This window comes from Monodelphis domestica, chromosome 6 (genome assembly GCF_027887165.1).
Source record: "Monodelphis domestica isolate mMonDom1 chromosome 6, mMonDom1.pri, whole genome shotgun sequence".
Taxonomy (NCBI): domain Eukaryota; kingdom Metazoa; phylum Chordata; class Mammalia; order Didelphimorphia; family Didelphidae; genus Monodelphis; species Monodelphis domestica.
In genome coordinates, this window is record NC_077232.1 from 70,629,229 (window position 1) to 70,649,744 (window position 20,516).

Consider the following 20,516-nt stretch of genomic DNA (forward strand, 5'->3'; position numbering starts at 1 on the left):
ATGGAAATACGATTGGAATGAGCATATGAGTTGGGGGATATAGCTCAATGGTAGAGCGCACGCTTTGCATGTGTGAGGCTCCGGGTTCGATCCCCGGTATCTCCATCAGTTTTCTCAGTTTCTTCTCAAATTCTGTGTCTTAATTCTATACTCATATAAGCTAGTCCTGAGGTGCATATCTCATTTCTATACTCTTGCGATTCCGTGAAGCATTTACTGAGAGAACCTTGGAGAAAGGATGGGTTGATCTTCAGGCATATTTCCGTCCGGAGAAACCTTTCTTTTGTGGATAGGGAGGAGTGGAGCCAGGTCGCCTGACCTACACCCAATATCCCGAGTCTCGATAGAAGTAAGGGAATCAAAACTGGGGGATGCAGGCATTAATCCCGCTACCTCCCGTTTATCATTGGAGTTAATCTACTCTCATGCTACCCCTAACAGAATACAGAAGTGCGTCTTTGAGTTGCTAAGAATCTAGGACTGATGGCATTGTGACCCATTCTCGAAACGATTCTTGCTAGAAGTAGTGTAAATGCCTTTTTCGAGAAATTTTGTGGTACATGTACACGACCTCACCCTTCCAAAGTAAAACGTCATCGTATGCACAAAAGTTGCAGACCAAGAAGTGGAGGAATGATTAAGGCGATGGATTGCGAATTTATTTTAGCACCATTAGTTGGTTCAATTAGATAGGAAGCTGGGTTTCGAGTCAGGAAGTTCCACATTAAAAATCGGACCTCAGATGTGTACTTAGCCCGATGACTTTGGGCAGGTCATTTAACCTGTTTCCCTCAATTGTAAAATGATGATAATAAAAGTATCTACCCCCTACCCCCCCCCCCCCCCAGGGTTGTTGTAAAGATCAAATGAGATATTTGTAAAGCACTTAGTACAGTGCCTGGGATACATGGTAGGCTCTTAATAAGTGCTTCGGCATGCCCAAAGACAGTCCTTGCTCTCTCTCCTCCCTATGGTCTTTCTCAATCTTCCTGAATTTCCATAAGAGCATTTATTGTGGACTAAATGGAATAACAGATTCTTGAGGCTGGAAAGGAAAATGGAGGAAAAGTAAGGTGGGTCTGAAGGACTGGACTATTGTCAGGTTGCCTTTCTCTTAGAAATATAGAGGAGATGGAAAGTAAGGGATATAACGACCGATTCTACTGTACTCAGGATAAAGGGGTATAGGAATCAAAACTGGAGGATGCGGGCATCGATCCCGCTACCTCTCGCATGCTAAGCGAGCGCTCTACCATCTGAGCTAATCCCCCTCCCGTACCAATAGCTTCATTGACTGTTTCTAATTGACTTTACAAGTGGCCCATCGATTTTTCAGTCTAGAGTAGGAAATAAATTCAGCCTGGGAACTAAAGGAGGAGGAGGAAATACTAACCATTAATATGGGGATGTCATTGGTACAAGTGGGTTCAGATACTGTTTCATAAATAACTTGGCAAGTATATAAACTGCAGAAGAGTTATTTGAGTTGGTTGATTCAGGGAATTATAAGTCTCTCCTCAAGAATTCCATTGTTTTAACCACACATACAACTAGGAGGGTACAGAGATTTTTGTACAGAGAAGCAGGAGGGAAGGGGGATGGGATAAGGAAGGGACTGGGGGTGAGTGGATTAAGAGAAAGGAGGACAAGGGGACAAGAAAATGGATAAAAAGAAGGGATACCTAGAGAGTAGTACCCATCAAGAGGTAGGAGAGTAAGGTGAGGGGATAAGGGAATCAAGAAGTAAGAGAGCACAAAAGGGGAGATAAGGAAAAGATTTTGGAAAAGTGGATAGAATAAGAATTTAAAAATAAGGAGGAAGGGATAAGGGAGTGGCCTTTAGAAAAGCAGGACAATTTGGAACTAGGAAGCCACAGGGAGAAGATAAGGGAGAAGTTCTAGGAAGGATTGTGAATTGGAAAGGTATTGGTATTTTTCAAAGGAAGCTAGACATCTGAGGAGAGATACAAGAAAAAAAGAGTGGAGGGAGCATGGAATAGATGGAAATGCACAGCTAGTAACTATTACATTGAGTGCACATGGGATGAATTCACTCGTGGGAAGAAAATAGGTAACAGAAAAGATAAAAAACTAAGACCTGACAATATGTGGCTTACAAGAAACACAATGAAAATGAAAGACACATAGAGTGAAGCTGAAGGGCTAGAGCAGAATATATTATGCCTCAGCTGATTCATAGAAGACAGGAATAGCAGTTATGATTTCTGAGGCAGTTAGTGCTAAAATTGATAAAACAGGAAGGGATGAACAGGGTAACTATGTCATGTTGGGAGAGAGTAGATAACGAAGTATTATGTACCAACTGTTATGACATCCATATTTTTAAAGGAAAAAACTAAATGAGATACAGATGGAAATAGATAACAAAATAATAGCACAGACTTTAATTTTCCCCTCTCAGAACTAGAAAAATCTAACTAAAAAAAAAAGAAGAAGTTGAGAAGATGCATAGAACTTTAGATAAGTTAAATATGACGGATATTTGGAGATTCCCCATAGTTAGTAGTTATAGTAGAAGTTAGTAGTATATCTAAGCCTGAGTATACATATAATCCAAACGTAGATTCTGGTGGGACAACAATGTTTGGAAGAACAGAAATATTCTGCCAAAATGTTACCTTAACACTTATCATACTCATTCCTAAGAGGTTGTGGTACTGATCATTGGGTATGACCAAGCTGGAAAGACTTAGTTTTGGAAAAACTACAGCCCTGAAAACAAATTGTGTCTGCTGCCCAAGGACCAATCTAGCTAAATATAGACTTGGTAATGCATGTTAACAGAGATCTAGATGGGTTAAAGTGATCATATTAAATGCTGAAAGGAAAATGAAGAAACAGGCTTAATATAGCATTGCTAGGGCAGCTATGAATTTTTTTCCTAGAAAATATGATGGAAATGTATATTAAAAACTGTTAATGTTCTTTGACCTAGGGATCCTATTAGTAGAATATGGCCCCAAGAGCATTATTGATAAAGAAGCTGTGTATATATGAAAATATTTATGGAAGCTTTGTTTGTAATGACAAAAAATTAGAACTAACACAAATGCAATAATTGGGAGAAATGGCTGAATAGATTGTGATATTTCAATGTAATCCAAAGGAAACTAAAAAACATATATATATATAACAATATCAGATATATAACATATTTTTTAAAATAAATTGAAAACAATGTGAAGTTTATTTAATTTTTGTGGTGGTAGTGGTTATTAAATAAAAATGAATAAAAATTAAAAAAATTTCTCTTGTTCTTTGGAACAATGAGAATTAAATTGAGTTCTTTGAGGACATGACCTCTAGTAGTTTTTTCTTTTTCTTATCATCAGCCTCACTTGTATAAACATTCTCTCCAAAAAAAGTTATACTTGGGATCTCCTCAGGAATTTTGAATAGAAAGACATTTAAACATCCACCCAAATTTTTTTTTTGCCTCTTAAAGCTTGAGTAATAGTATTGACAGTCTCTGTGGGAGGGATATTGAAATTTATGTTACTTTTTTAACTTGATGGAGGAAGCTATTCAGTTGTGTCCCAGAGGACAGTCAGGTGATGTGGGAAGGAGAGGCCCAGGCTCACAAACAACTAGTAAGTGTCCAAGTCTGAATTTGAACCAAGTTCCAGCTCTATTTATTGTGTTATGTATAAGAAATAGCACATATTATGTATTAGGCACTGTGCTAAGAACTAGTAAGTGTCCAAGTCTGAATTTGAACCAAGTTCCAGCTCTATTTATTGTGTTATGTATAAGAAATAGCACATATTATGTGTTAGGCACTGTGCTAAGAACTTTTAATGCTCTGAAGAAAATCCCCAAACACAGTTGTTGTTTTTCCCAGAGAGATTGAATTTAACAAGATAGAAGGGAGAACATGAATAAAGCAGTCTCAATGTAGAATTAGTTGTCTGGATAGATCCAGAGTTTCCTATAACTGGAGATTGAATTGAATTGAATTCACAGCTTATTATTTCTTAAGCATCTTGTCTGTGTCATTGAAAACCAGAGGTGTTGTTCAGGGGACTTCAACTAGGTACTGGATAAAGTATCTTGTCTGTTCGGTCCCTTTGGATGATGGGAGTTTATGACTGTAAATTGGAATTAGGAGAGAAAACCAGATAGAAAGGATGAAGGGATGCTTCCAGGTATTTTTTATCAGACTTTCCGAGCAACGGGAATGGAGTAGGAATACGTCATAGGCAAAGACCAAATATTTCCTGTAAGAGGACTATCAAAGAGATAGCGCTTTTTTTCCCTGTTGTAGAATGAGGTAAGCCTATCGCTTCGGCTCCGTGGCTTAGTTGGTTAAAGCGCCTGTCTAGTAAACAGGAGATCCTGGGTTCGAATCCCAGCGGGGCCTTTGTTCTATTTTGTCCACAATTTCAGCATTTCCACTAATCTCTGTAGGACAAGGACAGAGGAGTTGCGGAGTAAGAGCGTGAAACTTTCTCCCTTTCTCTGGACCTTAGGAAGGAACCTGAAATCAGTCACTATCTAAACGGGAAGTATGAGGAAAGTGCTGGAGCCATCTGCCCTAATCCCCAAGAACCCAAAGAAATAGGACTCCTTGCTCAAATGTCCTAGGCAATCAGACCCCATATCTCAAAGGAACAGAAGGGAACGAGTTCATCCCAAAGAGGTCTAAAGATAGCAAGGAGAATCCGCCTCCCACCGCTCCCAACCATCACAACTGGATCGAGCTAGAACATGAGAGAAAAACCATGGGAAAGCAGGACAAGAAGGGACAAATATACTCTCTTAGCCCACCCAAAGAAAGATTGTATTCTACTGTGAATCCAGGAGGGGGATACCTGAGAGAGAAATATGAAGGGATGTTTTTTGAAATTTAGGTAAGGGACTGCTGGGTATTGTAGTGGGTGCTGAACAAATACTTGTTGATCATTTCTTAGGACGGTCTTTTCTCTAAAGATCTCAGATCTTTCCCCAACCTGGTCACCACAGTTCTTTCATTCCCAACGTCTTCTTTGAAGGTACGATTCCTCTTCTGTCTCTTCTTCACCGATAAGGAGAAAAACAAAAACAAAAACAAAAACAAAACACTTTCCAGTCTCTTTAAACCTTTTCATCGGCCCCCAAAGGGGCCTGGACTTCAAGTTCTCTCTGGGATTTGAGTATATTTACAGGAGAGGAGGAAGAAGCGTCTCAGAGTTCTTTTACGAGACAAAGAGAGAGAGCGAGCAAAGTTCAATCGTCATTTTTTTTCTTTGCTAAAGTTTTGGCGAGGCAAAAGAAAGGACCAGTAGACTAAATATCGAGGTCAAAATTGGAAGCTTTGGATTCAGAAAAGTTCAGACTATTTAAAGTGGAACTATCAGAGATTCATTATAAACTCTACACACACAAGATGTATACGTTCTCACGGAGCTATAATGTTAGGTCCACTTGCAGTCCCCACTTTGATTTTCCAACTAATGCCGAACTAATTGTCTTCATGGTGGAAAGGAGTAGTGTCATTTGAAGAATTGTCCAAAGCATTTAGGAAAGCGTGACATCTACGAAGATAAAAGAGGATGTATGCATGCAATTTTGAACTTCTCTAATATATAACAACTCTTAGCACAGTGCCAGGGACATAGTAGTTAGATAAGTGCATCTCCTTCTATACTTCAGGGTACTTTTTTCTCAATTTTTAGATTTCTTTTATTTGCTTTCTTTCTATAGCCTCCTTCCTTCCTTCCTTCCTTCCTTCCTTCCTTCCTTCCTTCCTTCCTTCCTTCCTTCCTTCCTTCCTTCCTTCCTTCCTTCCTTCCTTCCTTCCTTCCTTCCTTCTTCCTTCCTTCCTTCCCTCCTTCCTTCCTTCCTTCCTTCCTTCCTTCCTTCCTTCCTTCCTTCCTTCCTTCCTTCCTTCCTTCCTTCCTTCCTTCCTTCCTTCCTTCCTTCCTTCCTTCCTTCTTCCTTTCTCTCTCTCTCTCTCTCTCTCTCTCTCTCTCTCTCTCTCTCTCTCTCTCTCTCTCTCTCTCTCTCTCTCTCCCTCCCTCCCTCCCTCCCTTCCTCCCTTTCTTTCTTTCTTTCTTTCTTTCTTTCTTTCTTTCTTTCTGAATGGCTTTGAACTTCCTTTCCAGATAATGATTCCAGATTGTTTGGTATTATGGTTACATTAATAGTCAACTATTTAAACAGAGAATGAGTTGAGGGATGAGGATGTTAATAGACTTTTATGAAAGACCTCAGAAGTCATCCATCTAGTTCAAATCTCACCAGAGCAATGCTATTTCTATTCTGTTCAATCTACCCTTTACTGGGAGATCTCCCTCCAACGACAGAGAATCCCTTACTGCTCTGTGAAGGTAATTTTCTTTTTGGATGGTTCCAATAGTCAGAAAGTTGTTTCTTACAGCAAGTGAAAATTTGTCATTTTCAAGCTTTTTCTTTTTTCCTAATTCTGTTCTCTGGGGCCAAAGAGAATATAATCTAATGCCCTCCTTTCCTCCCTAACACAGCTCTACAAACCCTTGAAGACAACTATGATGTCCTTTTTTCTAAATCTTTTCTTTTTCAGTGTAAACTCTCACAGTCTCTTGGAAGGATACCCTTCAGTCTGATCTCAAGGATGAACTGCCTCCTTGCATATATATATGACTGCCCTCTTCTGGTGACTCTTCCTTATTAATGTGAATACCATATGTGCTGCTCCAAACCAAAAGCAATACTTACAAAAGCATCAGAACAGAATAGACTATATTGGGGGATTTTACATCTTCCCTCCTTCTATCAAAGTGCTTCTTTTGACACATCCCAAGATTCAAAGAGCTTTTTGGGTTCCCATATTATATTTTGATACTATACTCATTTGTCATCAATAAAACACTTGGATGAACTGCTATCCAGCTATAACCCCTATATTTTAGCTTTGAAGTTGAACTTTTGGACATCAATGCAAGATTACACATCACTATCTTCCCAGGCCTTGTAGCTGAATAAGATCATTTTGTACCTTTGCATGTTAACTTTGTGGCCTACAGTGTCTTTTTCTGATCAGCTTATTCACAGGAATGGAACTCAGAGTATGAGAAAAATCTCAATTCTTCTTTGGTTGTAGCTAGTTTACTTGTGAGATTTTGTAAATGAGAATGTCTTCATTATGTGGAGGTGATAGTAACAGAGGCAAAGGGAGTGTAACTGCTACTCTGCATAAAAGTCTCTGCATTTGTTCTCCAGATCTGTGTCTGAGATTTTGTTAACATCCATCCATCCATCCATCTACCATTGTAGTCAAGGTATAAGACTGATTGTGGTTATTATCACTTGTAAGACTGTATAGTCTTAGATGTTACATATATCCAGTGAGTGTTCCAGTACAGGCTGAGCAACTGTAGTCATTCCAGTCTTTCCAAGTTTGTTGATACTCTGTTGAGAAGCAATATGTTTTGATAGGGAAAGAGTACTGGGTGAGGACTTCTGGATTCTAGTCTCTCAGTCACTAAGATGCTTTGGTTGAACTCTTCAGTTTCCTTGTGTTCTAAATGAAGGGCTTGGATTAAATTTTCCTGACATGTCTTCCCAAATTATGATTTTCTAATGCTATTAATGCTGCTTACCAAAATAGGTACTGAAACAGTGGTTGGGCTGCTGCCTTGTATCCTCTCTATATCACCTTTCCTTCATATGGACAGTGCATTTCCTGGATATTGGGGAAGAAATGGAAGGTAATCTATTTACTTTTGATTTTTTTAAAGAGAAAATTGGTTCCCCAATCCAAACAGTTATTAACCAAGAGAAAAGTATACAGTGATCCTTGAATGTTTCTGAAAAGGCAGATTTCAAGGAGTGAGGAGAGAAATGGATGTATTGGAAGCCTACTGTTGGGTTGGGAAAACAATTGCTGTTTTTGAAAATCAATTTAAACAAGAAAGCCTGATTTTTATTTCCATCTTGAAGTCCTCCTTCACCTTGGAGAAGGATTTAATATTAGAGCTTGGAGTGGTGGGTGCGACTTCTTTTGAGGGAGGTTTGGCAAAAAAAACCAAACTATTTTGATTTCTTTAGGAAGTATAAAAGTGCTATACACAAAGGAAAAGGACAGATTGTTTCTCTTTCTGTGTTGGGGTAGAGACTGGAAACAGAAGTACCTCGGCACACCCTTGCTTTAGGGTTGGGTTTCAAGATGATGATAGTGTCCATAACCAGAGGCTTTGTGGTTTTGACTTCTTGAAAGTCAGCGATGTTAATCTCACTCCAGTTTAGATGGGAGTCATTTGGGGAACTTTCCAGCAAGCTAAGGGGCAAACGAAACTTTAAAATAATTCCCTATGCTTATTTCTAGGTAAATTGAAGGCACACATTTCTTGGTGGCACGAGACTTATTAAATTATGATAGAACCTTAAAAGCTTTAAAGTTGACCAACTGTGTGGATATTCAGTTTCATGTTTTGGCTTTGGCAGGGAATCTCGAATATGCGACTTGTCCTTAATTTCTTCTTCCTTGATTCCTTCTCCTTCCAGAGAAAGGAAGTGTAACAGCCTTCATCCAGGTGTACCTCTTTTTGTGTAGGATTGTATCTAACGATACTACTGACAATGGAAAAACTTAAAATCGGGGGCAAAAAAGTAGAGGCCCCGCTGGGATTCGAACCCAGGATCTCCTGTTTACTAGACAGGCGCTTTAACCAACTAAGCCACGGAGCCGGCTCAACAAACGCTTTTGAATCGACAGTAAAAAAAGTTTTGGTATTTTCGTTGCTGTCCCTGACAGGAGATTTTAGGGCACTCTAAAAGGTTCCGATTTTTTCTTCTGAATCCTCTATCCTCTTCTTTCCTCTTGGCTCAGCAAGCCAGAGCAAAACCACAATCTCCAGCCTGGAAGCACTTTCCTCCCCTTTCCTTTTGGTAGCCTCGTCTGCTCTCATTTCGCACAATCAGAAGCGCTCAGTGTTGGAAAGGACTGCATAGACAAGTTTCTTGATCCTCCAGCTGTGTGGAAATCCCTTCCACAACGTATCTAGCTAGTTATTGCACAGGCACTTAAGTAATATGCCAGGAATTAAATTAAAACGCCTGAAATGGGGCAAAAATCTGTCCAGATTATTATTTAGGAATATGTAGCTTGAAGAGACTAAATTGTGGAGGGGGATTAGCTCAGATGGTAGAGCGCTCGCTTAGCATGCGAGAGGTAGCGGGATCGATGCCCGCATCCTCCACTTTTGATTTGTCAATTGTCGAAAAGGCAATGGCCGGAGTCTGGTTACAACACCTCTACAAGAACCTATAGAGATTATATAAACCTGTGAGGGGGTTGAGAGTGAGGAATTGCAGCCTTTGAGGCAGAGGAGAGTCAGAAGAATGAATTCCTGTTATCTGGAGGGAAAACTGACCGGTCCTCCATCGTCCCCTAGACCCGCTGGCCAACGGGAGACCTACAGGTAGGCAGCCGTTGTATTCCCGAGGACATTTCACATTGAAAATGCAGAGGCTCGTAGGTGAATTTGATGAAACGGTGTTTAGATCACTTTTTAAAAAGCTGGAAGTCGACGCCCCATCTCTGTTATCTTATTTGCCCATATAAGTGTTTCTAGATTCTTGTTTGGCACAATGTGTGAGTCTGATGCCAGAGTCTGGGGGATTAGCTCAGATGGTAGAGCGCTCGCTTAGCATGCGAGAGGTAGCGGGATCGATGCCCGCATCCTCCACTTTTGATTTGCATCATAAAGGTAGAGATTAAAGGTATCATTAATCAGCTTTCCTCTTCTCCCACTCTTCATATACTTCAGGGAATCCATACTTTCTCTCTGGATCTCATTCGATGAGACACCATTCGCAAGCTGAAGTACCACAAAGTTAGAGGTTGAACCCTAAAGGAGAGAGAAGGGAACTAAGCACACATGATATAAGCTGGGGGATGGTGTGGAGTGAGAAAGATCAAGGGATGGGAGTAGGGAATGGGTAGGCGAAACAATACGACACTTGACAGGAGAGGAAAGGATGGTATTCTTGATGTGACTTGGATTTGAGAATGGGAATGGGAAGAAGGGAAGTTTCATCTTCAATGTCTTTTCACCTGGCTGTGTCTGTGAGGGGTAAACATTTTTCCAAAAGGGATTTGCTTTGTAAGTAGAGGGTGAACCTGTGCTTTGTTTTGGGTCCTCCTAAAATATTGGCAATGGAAAGCTCCAGGGCTAGAAGGAATTGATAAGATAAGAGAAAAAAGAGTGATAATTTCGTGAGAGGATAGGAGTCAAAGATGACACAAGAAAAGCAGAGTGGAGATGCCGGGGATCGAACCCGGGGCCTCACACATGCAAAGCGTGCGCTCTACCACTGAGCTACATCCCCAACTTCTCTAGTGCAAAATAAACCAATTTCCTTAATAAGGTCTTCAGCTATTTTTCTTGTGAGAGTTCAGACAAAGTGAGTGGTAGTATTTGAAGATATGGCAATACTATTTGCACCCTGCTGATCCACAAATTTTTCCTCTCCTTTTATGCTTCTGAATGCTGAGCCACTCATTACCTGTTTATGGAAGAGTCTTTTGGCTCTCAGAAATGGTTACCGGGAGATACAAAGACAAACACTAAACAAACAAACAAACAAAAGCAAAAACAAGTGAAGTTGCTGGTTAATTGAATGATGGCCTTATATACACAAAATGTCAAATTTGCATCCTGAGTTCTTTGGGTCAGGAGCAAGTAGCTGAAGTATTGAAATGAAATTTCTAAGCAAAATTTGCCTTGAGATGAACTCTTTACGGTAAAAGCTTTTCAAAAACATGTACGTCCCTGGGTGGGCTCGAACCACCAACCTTTCGGTTAACAGCCGAACGCGCTAACCGATTGCGCCACAGAGACTACGATAAGCTGATGTTTAGTTAAACTCTTCCGGACAAAAGCTGCAATCTTGCTCCCCAGCATCTTCTGAAAATGGACCCTGGCTACATTCAAATCTCATAGAAAGAAGCAAAATCCAAATCTTTCCGCCTGAGATTCAGGTCACCCAGCATCAAGCACAGAGCCTCTTACTACGGAGGTGGGCGGAAGCATCGAAGAAGGAAGAAGGGAAACCGCTAGTTTTCTTCCCCCACCCCCCCTTCAGCGCTCCCTCCTCCCCCCCCCCCCCCCCCCCCCATGTAGCAAAGAGAATCCTTGTGGTTAGTTTGTTGTATCCCGGGGTCTCACACGAGGAGATGTGTCTGTTGTGGGGAAGAACAATTTTTTCTTGATGTTTTAGGATTTATGTTTATTTAAAATTATGACTGAAGTTAGTAGACAGAAAGATGTTGACAGTCTCACTGTTTGTTTTTTTGTTTTGTTTTTTTTAGGAGTTTGGGGAGAAGGTACCTTATCAGGTCTAGTGTAACTCGGCGCTTGCTCTTATTTCTGTGGCGCAGTCGGTTGGCTCTTTCAGTTATTAGCTGAAGGGTTGATGGTTGAAGCCTACTTCTGGGACGTATTCGTTTGACTACCTGATTACAAATTAAGCCAGCTGTCCATGCTTTTGTGGCTTTTATCTTCCTTCGGTACGCTCGGTTAACTACACTTTCACTTTCTTCGATGCCATTTGCTGGCTTCTCTTTGTCCTTCCTTGCTTCTCATTCTCCACTTTCCCCCATGTCAGCATCTCTTGAATTTATTCCGCCACTCTTGGCCTTTCTTCTGGGCTCCTGTCCCGAAATTTTTAAGCTTTTCTCCACTTCCTCCAACGACTGTCATCCTCCCACTTTTCTCTCCCTTTCCTTTTTCTAAGAGGGAATTTTCTTCTTGGTATCATTAGAGAGAGTTCAGGAAAGATTGCTATGGAAGGCAAAGGAGAGCAGAAGAAAGAGGACCGACCCACTGAAGGAAACAAATATTGGGAGAAAGCAATCTTACAGAAGTAGAAAGGGCAACAGGTGATCGACTATGTTAAAAAGAGACTTTCCCAGCAGCTAAACACTGAAAACTAATGGGGTGCCCTCCTGTTGGGGAACGGCTAAACAAATCGTGCTACATGGATGTAATAAATTATTACTATACTAGAAGAAATGACTGTAGACCTTTATGAACTGACACTGGGCAAAGCATTTATACGATATCATTATAAAGAAAAATCACTTTGAAAAACTTTAGAACTGGTCAATGCAATGATAAGCCACAAATCCAGAGGACCGAAGAAATAATGCTATTCTCCTGACAGAGTTAAATACACAAAGAGACATACATTTTCTGATGTGGCATAATGTGGGGATTTGTTTTGCTGGACTACAAAGCTATAAATTGAGAGATTTGCTTTTAGATTTTTTTTTTTAACTTTAATAAAGTGGGAGGGACAACTAAAAAAATTTAAAAAGTTAAGTCAAGAGAACAAGTACTTATTAAGTGCTTACTATGTGCCAAGCACTGTGCTAAACTGGGAATAAAAGCACATGGGACAATATCTGCTTTCAAGGAGCTTACACTATAATTGTGAAAGATGGTGAGAAGATCCATAATTGGAGAAAGAAGTCCCCAGTGGTGAAAGGAAAGGGATAGGATTCTAATTTTACAAAGTCTTTCTCAGTGTCTATAGGACTACTCTCTTTGCTACAGTTTCTTTTGCTCAACATCCCTTCTCTCCACATTAAATGTTATGACTTTTTTTCTGGCCCCATTTGTAGGAAAACCAGCCTGGAAAATGTAATTCCTAGCCCAGGGTTTAGGGGCAGAAATAGGACAGGGTCCTTCTTCCTGGGTTATAGATGGTCAGGTACCTTGGATCTCATTAATATCAGTAGGTCTTCAATGAATACCACTGACTCTGGGAAACATAGGCCCGTGCCCTTAGATAAAGGTGAGATGGGGTAATATAATTTTTTGATAAAGAATGTACTTTTCAATGCAGGACACCCCTGGTTTTTTCCATGGTTTTTACTTCTTTTTTTTTAACCTCTTGGATTAATTAACCAGCAGGGTAGAATTGCAGACCTCTGACTTCAAGTTTACCTCTCACTTGTTTAAGGAACTTTCTCTGCCTGTACATCAAAACCAGAAAGATCTGGCCAGCAGTTTACTCTAGGCCAATGCTGATGAATTCCATAAGGGAGAGGGATGTAGGTAGTATTGGCATACTTGGATAATTTCAGTGAATTCAGTGTCTGCCATCAGTCCCAAAGCTAGCTTAGACACCACTGGGGACAGTTCAGCCCTGGGAGAGACAAATGGATTGGAAGATTTCTGCTAAATAGTGGTGGCTGTGAGTATACCTACTTCTATCCCAGTTCTTACAGTAAACTTTTAAGGAGTAACTGTCATATGAACTCCACTTACAGAGGAAGTATTAGAGAAAAGGGATTTGGGAAGGACCCCTTGTGTAAGATGGAAGTTTTTATAATAGTTTCCCCCTTCATTATAGGCTGTTTTATGGCTGTAGCTCTGATCTTTGTCATGTTTAAAAGTTGAGGTTGGGATTTACTATTCTTTGAAGTTACTTTCCACTTTGATACTGGTGAGGCTAGTTGATGATGCAGTGATATGGCTGATTGTTTACAGCTTGAAATCTGTCCAAGGATTTTGGAATAATTTCCCTTAAATGAGAGTGATGCAGCAATTAAATAGATTTTTAGAGAGAGGGAGTTTCTCATGAATTGAGTTGAAGAAGAAGCAGGATTGAGAAAGAACTGTGGGAACAGAAACACAGAAGGAAAATATATGATCGATCACATAGTTCCATATGGACATGATTAGGGTTTTGATGTTAAAAGATCACTCTACTACAAATATGAATAACATAGAAATAGGTTTTGAACAGTGATACATATATAACACAGTGGAACTGCTTGTCAGTTCCAGGAGGGGGAAGGGAAGTGGGGGGAATCATGAATTATGTAACTATGGAAAAATATTCTAAAGAAAAAATGAAAAAAAGAAGAACCTGGCTGAGCAGATGCCTGTTGTGTTATGGAATGATTCCTACACAAGACATGAAGGAGCAATAAACTAACTGTGATTGAGATTGAGATTGTATATTCAATGACATTAATACATCTTTGCAATTCCACCTAACTCTAATGACATTTCTAATGACTTCCAGAATCATATTCAGTATGAATAGTTTTGTGGGATAGTGGTTACTATATCTGCTTTATAACCTTGAGTTCCAATTTCAGTTCAAATGTCATAATTGTACTTTTTCCCTGAAGAATTCTCAAAGAACATGGAAAGATAGAATTGCTTTATCACCTGGAAATAATACCAACTCACATTTATACAGAACCTTTAACATTACAAAATGATCTCCACATAATAACTCAGTGCAAAATAATATGAGTACTAACAAATTGCAAGAGACTGTAAGTTGGAACATGACATGTCAATCAGCAAAAAGATTAAGAAATCATGGCTTGTGAAAAAGGATGAAAGGTTTGCAAAAACAGTTGCAAAAACTGAGAGATGCAAACCTTGGAGAATGATTGATAAGAGCATATGATCATGGGTCACATGGGAGCCTGAGGGATCTGGGAGAAGATTTTATCTGCCCAACTGTCTTCTCTCCAGAAGGATTTGAGATTAAGGCTGGATTTTCTCCTGTGACCAACAGAGGAAAGAGTTTTCTGGATCTGTTCTGCTGGCAGAATCAGTAAGAAGATCTCTAGACCTACTTGGACATCTACCAACTTGAGATCCTGGCCCTATTTGATTGGACTCCTGGTGTGAGACTTGGATACTGGGAAGTTAATGTTTAGCTTAGTAATATAGTTTAGTTAGTTATAGATATTAGCTTTTAAATTAAGTATAAGTTTATTCCTAAACCTTTATTCCTTCCTACCCTTCCCAAACAATAAATCAGAATTTATTTATATGTTTCCCTCTTGTTCTTTCCTTACCCCAAATCCTACCAGGCTACAGGGACCAAAGCCATAAAATCTCAAACCTCTGCTTGCTTTCTCTTCCCATTAACAATCTTTAAAGGTACCAAAGGATGAACAAAAGTTGAACAAGTCTGTGATTGCTCATCCAAAAGAGTTAAGAGTTTCAAAACAATTTCATGTTTCTACTAGGACCAGTCCAGGGGAGATTCTTTATCTTAATAAGTTATAGAACAAGTTGTGTTATAATTTAAAGTTCAGACAGACTTGAAGCATGAGTTCAAGCCTCTCCACTACTTTTTGAGTGCTCCTGAATTTCATTCAGGCTAACAAAAAAAAATCCATTTAATTTAATTTCACTTGTTTACCAAAACCCTCTCCCCCAAACCCAGCCTTAACCAAGCAAAGTTACTACTTTAATGTCTCATCAGGAACTTCCCTAGATCTTTATTTCCCCCTCCCCCAACGTTTTGGCACTTCAGGCAGAAATGAGGGTTGTTCTTTGGGCAAGGAAAGTCTGCATAAAGTAGATCAGTATACTGAATATCTATAGTTTCATATTAGGACTTCTGGTCAGTAGCAGTACTTCAGACACCTCAAATGGTTCTGCATTTCATCTTTTTGGGTTTAGAGAGTCCACAGTTACCCAAGCAAGAGTATTAAAAAAGTTGAGTGGGTGTAGAAGGGAAGGTGGAAGAGACTGTCCTATTTGCCTTTATTTTCATGTCTACTCATTGCTCTGTGTTTATTTTTGTCCTCATCAGCTTCCCTCTGTCCCATATTTTTTTGTTGTTTATGGTTTTGCCCACTCACTAGGGTAAGGTAAGGCCATCTTTTATTTAGGTTCTCGGGACAGGCAACCTCAAATATTAGAGATGTGTAGACTTTTATAACCTGTTAGGAGCAGCTCATGAGACTATTACTTGTATTGGGGGATTAGCTCAGACAGTAGTGTGCTTGCTTAGTATGTGAGAGGTAGTGGCACTGATGCTCACATCTTCCAGTTTTTATTCTTTTCCTATGCACAGTTGATGGTAAGCATCAGTCAGCCATGCCCCCCTCTCTATGCCTTAGGAAAAAAATGGCATGAGATCTGAGCCTGGCTGAAGACTCTTTTTATTTGAAGTTCTTCCCAACTACAGATGTATGTTAATTCTACATTTGAGTCTGTAGTTCCTTCATCTTGAGCTTTTGGTTCCTTTGCCCCATTATCCATTGGGAACATTAGCAACTTCCAATCTCTCCAGGTTTAGTCCTTTGAGGCCAATGGAGATTTACTTTAATTGTACTTTCTCCCCACACTGTTTTTAGAAATATTTTGGTTTGTCTTGATCAATGACACATGTAAAATTCAGTGGGATTGCTTGTTGGCTATTGGAGGGGGGCTGGGAGGAGGGAAGGGAAAGAACATGAATCATGTAACCATGGAAAAATATTCTAAATTAATTAACTAATTAATTAAACTTAATTAGAAATATCTTGGGATGCTACCTTCACTACTATCCCAAAATGCCTCCTAGAGCAGATCAAAGACATGCTCCCCCATCTATTTGTAGCACAGATATGACTCAATGATCTTGAGGAAGATCTCCTCTAATTTGACTTTCCTAAAGTTTCTGGGATTCCAAACCTTGAGTGGTCACCAGGGGAAGCTCCCAGGCAAGAATCATTATCTTGAAATGTGATGTGTTAGATAGGGAAGAGAGCTGTGGAAGCCAACTTCATAACTTCATAGAAGAGAGAATTATAATGAAAGTCTGAGATGAATCCAAGAAAAAAACTAATGGAAATGTCAGGGACTAAGCCCACAGAGAGTGAGACCACACCCTGGGCCTTATCCATGCAAAGCATGTACTCTACCACTTAGCTATAATCCCCAAACTTCTCTTTTCTGTCTCTCTCTGTCTCTCTCTTTTATCCACTCCTGTGGCAATTATAAAATTTCTCTGACATGTCAAGGTGAGTGGTATTATTAGAAGTCATATATATTATTTAGATTTCAGAAATATGAAATTTCACTCCCCTTTGCCTTTTGATCTTGGGTACTATTATATTATTTAGGCAGTTTATTGGAACATAACAATGAGACCAGGTAGATAAAAAGATACAAAATTTGACCTTGATATGTAAAACAATAGGGAGCAATGAAGATACTTGAACATAAGGTTTTTCTCACAGTAGAAGTCATAGATGGGAAAGCCTTGGTAAGAAGCTAGTGGAGCCAGGGCGTTAGGATTTGTTCTGGGAATAGAGGGAAGGGTTCAGATACAGAAAGGGTGGCACATGGAAACCCCAGAATCTCCCCACATGTGAGATTGGATGTGAGGGGTGCAGGAGATGGAAGACTCATGGCAACACCATTCACCAGATCTGCCATGGCCCTTGTGGCCAGTCCTTATACCTCCTGAATTCTCCTACTATTCCCTCTTAACTTTCTGCAGAGAGACTCACCACCCCTTCAGCCTTTTCTCTTTTGACTTCAGAGACATCATACCCTATACTTCTTTGTCTTACTGGATTTCCAAAATCTTCCCTGATTCTTAATTCATGTGGTTCCCCCAGGTACTGTCTTTTTGCTTCCTATGATCTTTCTCTTCTATGTAGAAAATGGATGATGAAAACACAGAAGAAAAACGTGTATATGTAGGTATATCATTATCTTTTAAAGTCAGATTAAGATTAACTTCATATAGAGGTGGGAGGTCTTAAAGATCATAAAACTCAGACCAGATCTATGCCCTTCTTGCTATATAATCTCAGGTCCCAAGGGAAAAGGGAAGAGAAGGCCAAGGTGGGCACTGCTCTAGGGAGCAGGTCATTAAGGAGAAGAAGGCAAAGAATTTAGGAAAGGTGAGTTGAACCTTTAGGCAATGAGAGCAGTTAGAGTTGGAGAATGTTGAAGGGTTGGGAAATCAAGGCTTGCAACAAACCTTTCTAGGCTCCTTCAAGCAAAACAAGCAAAATACTACCAAATCAGAAAAAAGTCATTCAAAGGCTTCCAATCTAAGATCAAGTAGATTAGCATAACAGATGTCTCATAATATCCAATAATAGAAAAATGAAGCAGGGAATTAAATAAAAATTATGAAGGGAAAACTAACAAATGCTTTTCACTCTTTCATGAACTTCTTTGTTACTGGCATGTGTTCCTCTTAAAGAACAAACAAGCAGTAAAACAATCAAGTGAACCTGAGCTGAGGTTGAGAAGGAGAGGATAAGGAGAAAGTTGTGCATTTACTCTGGATGCTTCTTCTAACTGGAAGACTTCATATATCCCACTTTGCCACTTTGCCACTTTGCCATAATCAGAGTTGATCGAAATCCTACCAAATCGCAGCTTTAAAGTCACATTTATCACATATGTTGGTTTGCCTTAATCACCAAGAACAGTTTTTTTAAAATGAAGAAATCATATTTGATCTTTTTAAAGAAGTTCCTCCCTTCCAACCTTCAAGGTACATTGGATATATCCTTTATTAGGACACTCACTCGAGCCTTCTTTTATTATTCTTATCTGTGTATTGATCTTATATCTTTCCTGAAGTAGATTTTAAGCTCTCACATATCAGGGATACTGTCTGAGTTTGACTCCCTATGAGTCTGAAGCATTTTTATAGTCTTTGGGATTAACTCAGATGATAGAATAGTGGTAGTTAAGGCAAGATGTAGAAACGTCATGTTTCATGCTTGAATCTTCCTTAGGGTAATCCAGTTGATAAAATATAATAGAACCTTTACAACCCTTTGTTGCCATGCATAAGCAGGAAAGGCAGTGAGTCTGAGTGACTGGTCTTGTCCCTTTATTCACATTAGTGTAGTAGATAAGGTTAATAAAGATTGTTAGGAACCTTAAATTCCTCAGATCTCGTGATACATCTGAGCTATTTCTTAGGAACTGTTCATCTATTCAGAAAATATAGGGAGAATTCCAAACAATGGAGAGAAAGGTAGCAGGTACAGTCAACAGAACTTAGAGTCAGCATGATGTGAGTTTAAAGTGGGCCTTATATACTTGCCAGCTTTGTGACCTTGGGCAAATAACTTAATGCTTTTTGGCCTCAGTTTCTTCTTCTGTAAAAATAGAAATAATAATAATAACATCTACCTCCCAGAATTGTGAGAATCAAATGAGATAATATTTGTAAAGTGCTCTGCAAAACTTAAGGAGATATGTGTGAGGTAGTATTAATATTATATGATAAATGTTACCAAATATGAAAGTTTCAATATACTTAGAACAGAAGAAAGGTTGGATATGAAAACACAAATCTCTATTGTGTTCAGCTTTTTTAGTTCAGTTGATCCTTTCATAGTCTTCCCTGCTCATTCACCCTTTCCCAAACTTCCTTCTGCTCTTTGTTTTTTTGCAGTATTTCATTGGTGTTTTTTGCTTTCTTTTCTTCATTTTATTTTGCATTACTATTATGTCCCACTTCATGTCCCTCCAGTCTCATGCCTTTTCCTAAGCCCATTGAAATAGCTCAGACTTACCATTTAAAAATCTGGGGATGGTTATATCATTAGCTTGATAAGGCTTCCCAAGCCTGCGAGAAGCCTTAAGGTAGGAAGATAGAAAAAGGATAGAAGTTCTGGATGCCACAAAGGGCATGAGGGAGCCAAGTTTGGGATGTCAAAAATGAGTCAGAGATCAGTTATTATTAATATCTTAGAGCCGCAGCCATGCTCCGATCAATGGACGTCACTGGAAGGCTATCTTCCATCTAGAGATCCCAATTTAACACTTCACTGGTCAGAGGATGATATAGCTCAGCTGGGAGAATGAATAGAGAATGATAGGAAGAATTAGAGAATGCTAGATATTAGCAGTGGAAAAGAAAGAGACACCTGGCCGAAGGCCAGGCCTCAGGTAGAGATAGAGAGGAGAGAGAAAGGTGGAAAGACAGTGTAGCAAATCTGTGAGATTGTCCAAGAAGAAGAGGAAGAGAAGAGATGGCTCCCTATTTAATCTCTTTGATATGCAAATGTACTCAATACATATTGATAAGTTACACAGTGTCTCAATACATATTGATGAGTTACATAGTGTATTGCCATTGGATAATTGCAAATTACCACAAGGTGAAGGTGGAGTTTTTATCCTCAGGTGAGTGAGACAAAGGGAAGCAAGGTTTCGCGCCCTAACTCCAGCCACGCTGGGAATAGAGTTCATTGCCATGCGCAGAATGGCCATGCGCCCACACACAATCCTTGCCTCTTAATTATACATATGGGCTGGACTGCTACACTTGAAAACAGTGATGGCCATTTCTTTGACTTCATATAGATTGAATGAATATTCATATACTAGAGGAGAAGCCTAACTACTATTCAACTTAACTTATGGACATAAGAATAAACTTTTTTCTTCTCCTCCAGACTGGGTCTAAGGGTAGGATGTAGCTTTAAAAGAGATGAGAGTTTTAGAAATCAAGCAGACATACTATGCTTAGACCAAGTTAGCCTTGGGCCTTGGACTACTAGATTTCAAGGCAAGCTCCAGCATTTGAGTAAAAAATATCTCTTTGCATAGGAGATCCCACATTACTCACACATCCTGGCCACTGACCCTCATTCTCCTTCACCAGAATGCCACCTGTAAACTGAATTTCCAAGAATTTCAGAGCATCAGGGGTCTGGGGACAGACCATTCACTTGGAAATACTGAAGTCTTCAGGAAAATGGAAGCAAACTTCTGGGCTAAGATGGCTGCAGTGTAGAAGGA

The 20,516-nt window shown here is 39.6% G+C and overlaps 8 non-coding genes across 8 annotated transcripts; 4 read left to right on the forward strand and 4 right to left on the reverse strand.

Annotated features, from left to right (window-relative positions):
* Positions 1–33: 33 nt before the first annotated feature.
* On the forward strand, positions 34–105 carry TRNAA-UGC (transfer RNA alanine (anticodon UGC)). Its single transcript has one exon. It is a non-coding gene; the product is annotated as a tRNA-Ala (tRNA).
* A 1,093-nt stretch (positions 106–1,198) lies between these two features.
* TRNAA-AGC (transfer RNA alanine (anticodon AGC)) lies at positions 1,199–1,271 on the reverse strand. Its single transcript has one exon. It is a non-coding gene; the product is annotated as a tRNA-Ala (tRNA).
* Positions 1,272–4,307: 3,036 nt separating this feature from the next.
* TRNAT-AGU (transfer RNA threonine (anticodon AGU)) lies at positions 4,308–4,381 on the forward strand. Its single transcript has one exon. It is a non-coding gene; the product is annotated as a tRNA-Thr (tRNA).
* Positions 4,382–8,593: 4,212 nt separating this feature from the next.
* On the reverse strand, positions 8,594–8,667 carry TRNAT-AGU (transfer RNA threonine (anticodon AGU)). The gene has a single exon. It is a non-coding gene; the product is annotated as a tRNA-Thr (tRNA).
* Positions 8,668–9,106: 439 nt separating this feature from the next.
* On the forward strand, positions 9,107–9,179 carry TRNAA-AGC (transfer RNA alanine (anticodon AGC)). Its single transcript has one exon. It is a non-coding gene; the product is annotated as a tRNA-Ala (tRNA).
* A 416-nt stretch (positions 9,180–9,595) lies between these two features.
* TRNAA-AGC (transfer RNA alanine (anticodon AGC)) lies at positions 9,596–9,668 on the forward strand. Its single transcript has one exon. It is a non-coding gene; the product is annotated as a tRNA-Ala (tRNA).
* Positions 9,669–10,239: 571 nt separating this feature from the next.
* TRNAA-UGC (transfer RNA alanine (anticodon UGC)) lies at positions 10,240–10,311 on the reverse strand. Its single transcript has one exon. It is a non-coding gene; the product is annotated as a tRNA-Ala (tRNA).
* A 438-nt stretch (positions 10,312–10,749) lies between these two features.
* On the reverse strand, positions 10,750–10,823 carry TRNAN-GUU (transfer RNA asparagine (anticodon GUU)). Its single transcript has one exon. It is a non-coding gene; the product is annotated as a tRNA-Asn (tRNA).
* Between the last annotated feature and the right edge of the window lie 9,693 nt (positions 10,824–20,516).